Consider the following 9517-nt stretch of genomic DNA (forward strand, 5'->3'; position numbering starts at 1 on the left):
GTGAAACTATGCAAGACAGACAATAAACTATAAACAAAAACAACAAACCGTGACAAAGAGGTGCTACATGCATAAACTCAAAATAATCTCCCACAAACACTAGTGGGAAAAACAACAACTTAAATATGATCCCCAATTAGAGACAACGATGACCAGCTGCCTCTAATTGGGAATCATACGAAAACCCCAACCTAGAAAAAAGAACCTAGAACACAACATAGAAAATGTAAACTAGACAAAAACCCCAACATAGAAAAAAGAACATAGAACACAACATAGAACAGTTAAACTACACAAAAACCCAACATAGAAAAAAGAAACTAGAACCAAACATAGAAATAAATAAACTAGACAATACAACCCAGTCACGCCCTGACCTACTCTACCATAGAAAAAAACGAGCTCTCTATGGTCAGGACGTGACATATATTTGAGATTCTTCAAGGTAGCCACCCTTTGCCTTGATGACAGCTTTGCACACTTGGCATTCTCTCAACCAGCTTCACACAGAATGCTTTTCCAACAGTCTTGAAGGAGTTCCCACATATACTGAGCACTTGTTGGCTGCTTTTCCTTCACTTTGCAGTCCAACTCATCCCAAACCATCTCAATTGGGTTGAGGTCGGGGATTGTGGAGGCCAGGTAATCTGATGCAGCACTCCATCACTCTCCTTCTTGGTAAAATAGCCCTTACACAGCCTGGAGGTGTGTTGGGTCATTGTCCTGTTGAAAAACAAATGATAGTCCCACAACGCGCAAACCAGATGGGATGGTGAACACAGACAGTGTCACAAGCAAAGCACCGCCACACCATCACACCTCCTTCTCCATGCTTCACAGTGGGAACCACACATGCGGAGATCATTCGTTCACCTACTCTGCGTCTCAAAAAAACACGGCAGTTGGAAGCAAAAATGTCAAATTTGGACTCATCAGACCAAAGGACAGATTTCCACCAATCTAATGTCCATTGCTTGTGTTTCTTGGCCAAGCAAGTCTCTTCTTCTTATTGGTGTCCTTTAGTAGTGGTTTCTTTGCAGTAATTCGACCATGAAGGCCTAATTCACACAGTCTCCTCTGAACAGTTGATGTTGAGATGTGTCTGTTACTTGAAACTCTGTGAAGCATTTATTTGGGCTGCAATTTCTGAGGCTGGTAACTCTAATGAACTTTTTCCTCTGCAACAGAGGTAACTCTGGGTCTTCCTTTCCTGTGGCGGTCCTCATGACAGCCAGTTTCATCATAACGCTTGATGGTTTTTGTGACTGCACTTGAAGAAACTTTCAAAGTTCTTGAAATGTTCCGCATTGACTGACCGTCATGTCTTAAAGTAATGATGGACTGTCGTTTCTCTTTGCTTATTTGAACAATTCTTGCCATAAAATGGACTTGGTCTTTTACCAAATAGGGCTATCTTCTGTATACCATCCCTACCTTGTCACAACACAACTAATTGGCTCAAACACATTAACAACAAGGCACACCTACCTCATGAAGCTGGTTGAGAGAATGCCAAGAGTGGGAAAAGCTGTCATCAAGGCAAAGGGAGGCTACTTTGAACAATCTCAAATATAAAATAGATTTTTCTTTGTTTAACACTTTTTTTGGTTACAACATGATTCCATGTGTTATTTCATGGTTTTGATGTCTTCACTATTATTCTACAATGTAAAAATAATGTAAAAATAAAGAAAAACCCTTGAAGGAGTAGTCGTGTCCAAACTTTTGACTGGTACTATATACTAAACAAAAATATAAACCCAACATGTTTAGTGTTGGTCCCATGTTTCATGACCTGAAATAAAAGATCCCAGAAATCTTACATCCGTTACATAATGTTACATGTTACTCATTTCAGTAATTTGACATTTTTTTTGTGTTTCAATAACTGTTGATGAGCATATCTCCTTTGCCAAGGTAATCCATCCACCTGACAGGTGTTGAATATCAAGAAGCTGATTAAACAGCTTGCTCATTACACAGGTGCACCTTGTGCTGGTGGCATAAAAGGCCACAGTAAAATGTGAAGTTTTGTCAAACAACATAATGCCACAGATATCTCAAGTGTTGAGGGAGTGTGCAATTGGTATGCTTACTGCAGGAATGTCCACCAGAGCTGTTGCCAGATAATTGAATGTTCATCTCTCTACCATAAGCCACCTCCAACATCGTTTTAGAGAATTTGGCAGTAGGTCCAACCAGCCTCACCACTGCAAACCTTGTGCAACCATGCCAACCCAGGACCTGCACATCTGGCTTCTTCACTTGCGGGATCGTCTGAGACCAGCCACCTGGTCAGCTGATGAAATTGAGGACTATTACTGTCTGTAATAAAGCCTTTGTGGGGAAAATCTTGTTCTGATTGGCTAGGCCTGGCTCCCCAGTGGGTGGGCCTATGCTTTCCCAGGCCCACCCATGGCTGTGCCCCTGCCCAGTCATGTGAAATCCATAGATTAGGGCCTATATATGCATTAAGGTGTCTGTAATAGAAGAAATGTAAATGTATATATATATATTTTTTCAGATACAAACATACTGTACACATACGAACAACAACTTACAGACACACACAAACAAAGACTACATCTCATCTGCCCAGACCCGAAATGCTCACACCCCCATCCCTAGTGTCTGCATTATTGTTTGCAACATGGCCTTTGTACCAATTTGTTTTTCTCTGTTGCCCATGCTATTTCAATATTTCAATAATAAGTCATTTGATTTTTCCATTGTGTTAATGGTCACGAATTGATTGATTTCCAAGTTTTTAGTATACGTTTTCTCAAGATGAGTGATGAGAAGAGAATCGTCCAGCCGATTGGGTATCTCACTACACCCCATATGCCATGACATGAAATATGCAGACAGATGGATTTAAAGTAAATTTACATTGTAATATGTCTGACAGCCAACTTTCTAGCTCCGCCCATAACTTTTGGACTTTATAGCATTCCCAGAAAACTATTGATATACTAGTGGCATACATCTGACAAAATGTTTACCATCAAATCAAATCAAAATCAAATCAAATTTATTTTTATATAGCCCTTCGTACATCAGCTGATATCTCAAAGTGCTGTACAGAAACCCAGCCTAAAACCCCAAACTCCCTAGGAAAAACTCCCTACAAAGGCCAAAAACCTAGGAAGAAACCTAGAGAGGAACCAGGCTATGAGGGGTGGTCAGTCCTCTTCTGGCTGTGCAGGGTGGATATTATAACAGAACATGCAACAAGCACGTCCGGTGAACAGGTCAGGGTTCCATAGCCGCAGGCAGAACAGTTGAAACTGGAGCAGCAGCACGGCCAGGTGGACTGGGGACAGCAAGGAGTCATCATACCAGGTAGTCTGAGGCATGGTCCTAGGGCTCAGGTCCTCCGAGAGAAAGACAGAAAGAGAGAAAGAGAGAATTAGAGAGAGCATATTTAAATACACACAGGACACCGGATAAGACAAGAGAAATACTCCAGATGTAACAGACTGACCCTAGCCCCCCGACACATAAACTACTGCAGCATAAATACTGGAGGCTGAGACAGGAGGGATCAGAAGACACTGTGGCCCCATCCGATGATACCCCCGGACAGGGCCAAACAGGCAGGATATAACCCCACCCACTTTGCCAAAGCACAGCCCCCACACCACTAGAGGGATGTCTCCAACCACCAACTTACCGTCCTAAGACAAGGCCGAGTATAGCCCACAACGATCTCCGCCATGGCACAACCCAAGGGGGGGGGGCGCCAACCCAGACAGGAAGACCACGTCAGTGACTCAACCCACTCAAGTGACGCACCCCTCCCAAGGACGGCATGGAAGAACACCAGTAAGCCAGTGACTCAGCCCCTGTAAAAGGGTTAGAGGCAGAGAATCCCAGTGGAAAGAGGGGAACCGGCAAGGCAGAGACAGCAAGGGCGGTTCGTTGCTCCAGCCTTTCCGTTCACCTTCACACTCCTGGGCCAGACTATACTTAATCATAGGACCTACTGAAGAGATAAGTCTTCAGTAAAGACTTAAAGGTTGAGACTGAGTCTGCGTCTCTCACATTGGTAGGCAGACCATTCCATAAAAATGGAGCTCTATAGGAGAAAGCCCTACCTCCAGCCGTTTGCTTAGAAATTCTAGGGACAATTAGGAGGCCTGCGTCTTGTGACCGTAGCGTACGTGTAGGTATGTACGGCAGGACCAAATCGGAAAGATAGGTAGGAGCAAGCCCATGTAATGCTTTGTAGGTTAGCAGTAAAACCTTGAAATCAGCCCTTGCCTTAACAAGAAGCCAGTGTAGGGAGGCTAGCACTGGAGTAATATGATCAAATTTTTTGGTTCTAGTTAGGATTGTAACAGCCGTATTTAGCACTAACTGAAGTTTATTTAGTGCTTTATCCGGGTAGCCGGAAAGTAGAGCATTGCAGTAGTCCAGCCTAGAAGTAACAAAAGCATGGATAAGTTTTTCTGCATCATTTTTGGACAGAAAGTTTCTGATTTTTGCAATGTTACGTAGATGGAAAAAAGCTGTCCTTGAAACAGTCTTAATATGTTCTTCAAAAGAGAGATCAGGGTCCAGAGTAACGCCGAGGTCCTTCACAGTTTTATTTGAGACGACTGTACAACCATCCAGATTAATTGTCAGATTCAACAGAAGATCTCTTTGTTTCTTGGGACCTAGAACAAGCATCTCTGTTTTGTCCGAGTTTAAAAGTAGAAAGTTTGCAGCCATCCACTTCTTTATGTCTGAAACACAGGCTTCTAGCGAGGGCAATTTTGGGGCTTCACCATGTTTCATTGAAATGTACAGCTGTGTGTCGTCCGCATAGCAGTGAAATTTAACATTATGTTTTCGAATGACATCCCCAAGAGGTAAAATATATAGTGAAAACAATAGTGGTCCTAAAACGGAACCTTGAGGAACACCGAAATGTACAATTGATTTGTCAGAGGACAAACCATTCACAGAGACAAACTGATATCTTTCCGACAGATAAGATCTAAACCAGGCCAGAACTTGTCCATGTAGACCAATTTGGGTTTCCAATCTCTCCAAAAGAATGTGGTGATCGATGGTATCAAAAGCGGCACTAAGATCTAGGAGCACGAGGACAGATGCAGAGCCTCGGTCTGACGTCATTCAAAGGTCATTTACCACCTTCACAAGTGCAGTCTCAGTGCTATGATGGGGTCTAAAACTAGACTGAAGCGTTTCGTATACATTGTTTGTCTTCAGGAAGGCAGTGAGTTGCTGTGCAACAGCTTTTTCTAAAATTTTTGAGAGGAATGGAAGATTCGATATAGGCCGATAGTTTTTTTATAATTTCTGGATCAAGATTCGGCTTTTTCAAGAGAGGCTTTATTACTGCCACTTTTAGTGAGCTTGGTACACATCCGGTGGATAGAGAGCCGTTTATTATGTTCAACATAGGAGGGCCAAGCACAGGAAGCAGCTCTTTCAGTAGTTTAGTTGGAATAGGGTCCAGTATGCAGCTTGAGGGTTTGGAGGCCATGATTATTTTCATCATTGTGTCAAGAGATATAGTACTAAAACACTTTAGTATCTCCCTTGATCCTAGGTCCTGGCATAGTTGTGTAGACTCAGGACAATGGAGCTTTGGAGGAATACCCAGATTTAAAGAGGAGTCTGTAATTTGCTTTCTAATGATCATGATCTTTTCCTCAAAGAAGTTCATACATTTATTACTGCTGAAGTGAAAGCCATCCTCCATTTGCGAAGGCTGCTTTTTAGTTAGCTTTGCGACAGTATCAAAAAGAAATTTCGGATTGTTCTTATTTTCCTCAATTAAGTTGGAAAAATAGGATGATCGAGCAGCAGTGAGGGCTCTTCGATACTGCACGGTACTGTCTTTCCAAGCATCCATTTTTACAGTGTTAAAATTGAATTACAATCCCTCAAAGTTCACTGTAATATACAGTAAAGTAGTCTTTTTCCAATCTTCTAGCTGGCATAATATCATTTACATTTAAGTCATTTAGCAGACGCTCTTATCCAGAGCGACTTACAAATTGGTGCATTCACCTTATGATATCCAGTGGAACAACCACTTTACAATAGTGCATCTAAATCTTTTAAGGGGGGGGGGGGGGGTTAGAAGGATTACTATATCCTATCCTAGGTATTCCTTAAAGAGGTGGGGTTTCAGGTGTCTCCGGAAGGTGGTGATTGACTCCGCTGTCCTGGCGTCGTGAGGGAGCTTGTTCCACCATTGGGGTGCCAGAGCAGCGAACAGTTTTGACTGAGCTGAGCGGGAACTGTGCTTCCTCAGAGGTAGGGAGGCGAGCAGGCCAGAGGTGGATGAACGCAGTGCCCTTGTTTGAGTGTAGGGCCTGATCAGAGCCTGAAGGTACGGAGGTGCCGTTCCCCTCACAGCTCCGTAGGCAAGCACCATGGTCTTGTAGCGGATGCGAGCTTCGACTGGAAGCCAGTGGAGAGAGCGGAGGAGCGGGGTGACGTGAGAGAACTTGGGAAGGTTGAACACCAGACGGGCTGTGGCGTTCTGGATGAGTTGGAGGGGTTTAATGGCACAGGCAGGGAGCCCAGCCAACAACGAGTTGCAGTAATCCAGACGGGAGATGACAAGTGCCTGGATTAGGACCTGCGCCGCTTCCTGTGTGAGGCAGGGTCGTACTCTGCGAATGTTGTAGAGCATGAACCTACAGGATCGGACATGTTACGCTTTGCAATGTTAATGATAATAAATTATTGATGTACTAGTGGCACACATCTCAAAATGTTTACCATCCATTTTTACTGTGTTAAAATATAATTAGGTTCCCTAAAAGTTCACTGTAATATTAAAAAATATATATATATTTTTTTTTAACCTTCATTTAACCAGGTAGGCAAGTGACCTGGCCAAGATAAAGCAAAGCAGTTTGACACATACAACAACACAGAGTTACACATGGAGTAAAACAAACATACAGTCAATAATACAGTAGAAAAATAAGTCTATATACAATGTCAGCAAATGAGGTGAGATAAGGGAGGTAAAGGCAAAAAAAGGCCATGGTGGCGAAGTACATACAATATAGCAAGTAAAACACTGGAATGGTAGATTTGCAGTGGAAGAAAGTGCAAAGTAGAAATATAAATAATGGGGTGCAAAGGAGCTAAATAAATACAGTAGGGGAAATGGTAGTTGTTTGGGCTAAATTATAGATGGGCTATGTACAGGTGCAGTGATCTGTGAGCTGCTCTGACAGCTGGTGCTTAAAGCTAGTGAGGGAGATAAGTGTTTCCAGTTTCAGAGATTTTTGTAGTCCGTTCCAGTCATTGGCAGCAGAGAACTGGAGGAATTGGCTTTGGGGGTGACCAGAGAGATATACCTGCTGGAGTGCGTGCTACAGGTGGGTGCTGCTTTGGTGACCAGCGTGCTGAGATAATGGGGGACTTTACCTAGCAGGGTCTTGTAGATGACCTGGAGCCAGTGGGTTTGGCGGCGAGTATGAAGCGAGGGCCAGCCAACGAGAGCGTACAGGTCGCAGTGGTGGGTAGTATATGGGGCTTTGGTGACAAAACGGATGGCACTGTGATAGACTGCATCCAATTTATTGAGTAGGGTATTGGAGGCTATTTTGTAAATGACATCGCCAAAGTCGAGGATCGGTAGGATGGTCAGTTTTATGAGGGTATGTTTGGCAGCATGAGTGAAGGATGCTTTGTTGTGAAATAGGAAGCCAATTCTAGATTTAACTTTGGATTGGAGATGTTTGATGTGAGTCGCGAAGGAGAGTTTACAGTCTAACCAGACACCTAGGTATTTGTAGTTGTCCACATATTCTAAGTCAGAACCGTCCAGAGTAGTGATGCTGGACGGGCGGGCAGGTGCGGGCAGCGATCGGTTGAAGAGCATGCATTTAGTTTTACTTGTATTTAGGCCACGGATGGAGAGTTGTGTGGCATTGAAGCTTGCCTGGAGGGTTGTTGACACAGTGTCCAAAGAAGGGAATATACAGTAATCAAGTGTTTCTCCAATGTTGTAACTGACATAATATGGGCATCTTATGGTATGGAATAGTCATCACACTGGATTAATGATGTACTAGTGGCACACATCTCAAAATATGTTTAGCAGCCATTTTGCCCGTGGAAAACTTGAGTTAAATGCAAAACTGCTACAGTAAGTATAGGCCTATCTTTTTTCATTTGAAGGATTCTTTCTCGCTGATGAAAGATAAGGGCCATATGTTTCGAAAGACGTATCACAAGCGATCATTGTTGACGTTTCTAAACGTTAAAACACAGTGTTGGGCTTATAGTTCACATGATGCAGTCGTGGGTGAAGTTAATGGCTGAGAACTGTAGGGAGAAGACAGAATGTCGCCTAGAGTTTTCGAGCTAGATATGGGGAGTAGCCTAGTATAAAATCATTTTATTGAATGTGCAGTTGTTATTTATTTCATTGATAAATACAATTGTAAAAATATCCATATCTGGTGATAGAGGGTTTATTTTTGTATTGAAATAGGCCTACATCATGATAGGCTACAGCACAGAAAATAAACAATGTAGCCTAGTGTGCTATATTTTTACAGCACAGAACTTTCCCCAACCCAAATGCATTTTATTATTTTACTGTGTTGATATTGAAAATATACACACTTGGTGATACAGGGTTTATTTTATTTTGGAATAGGACTACATCAGGAAAGGCTACAGCACAGAACATGAACATTGAATGCCTAGTATGCTACATTTTCACAGCACAGAACTTCCCCCAACCCTCTACCAATACAACAAAACAATAGCACAGGGCAGGCTATAATGTTCTCCCACTTCACACCTTCACTTCCACTGAGCTAAACGGGGAAGGGGAGTTAATTTAGTGAAAAGAAGTGTGAATGTTGGTAATGAAGGATTTCCTGCTTTTGAAATGTGGCCTTATTTTTACATTGTTGCCACATTAAATCTATTTTTCTTTTAGTCAGGAAGATAAAATGAACCAGACCAGATTCCAATGGCGGTAAGGTTTACACCCCTCCAGCCGACGCTTGGCGTTGTGCATAGTGATCTTAGGCTTGTGTGCGGCTGCTCGGCCATGGAAACCCATTTCATGAAGCTCCCGACGAACAGTTATCGTGCTGACGTAACTTCCAGAGGCAGTTTGGAACTCAGTAGTGAGTGTTGCAACCGAGGACAGACGGTTTTTAAATTCCTCTTGCTTCAGCACTCAAGTTCTGTGAGCTTGTGTGGCCTACCACTTAGCAGCTGAGCCGTTGTTGCTCCTAGACATTTCCACTTCACAATAACAGCACTTACAGTTGACCGGGGCAGCTCTAGCAGGGCAGAAATTTGACTAACTGACTTCTTGGAAAGGTGGCATCCTATGACAGTGCCACGTTGACGCTTCGAACACACCGACAGCGTCATAGCATTTTGGTACACCAGGATTACATTCATTTCCAATGAAACGCTGCGTTTGCCTTGCAGCATTGCGTTGCAGAGGCAGTTGCAGTGCGTTTGGTGTGTATGCGTAGACGGTTTGACAGAAATGGTAGCAGAAGGT

Source organism: Salmo salar, chromosome 07 (assembly GCF_965601325.2).
Source record: "Salmo salar chromosome 07, fSalSal1, whole genome shotgun sequence".
NCBI lineage: Eukaryota > Metazoa > Chordata > Actinopteri > Salmoniformes > Salmonidae > Salmo > Salmo salar.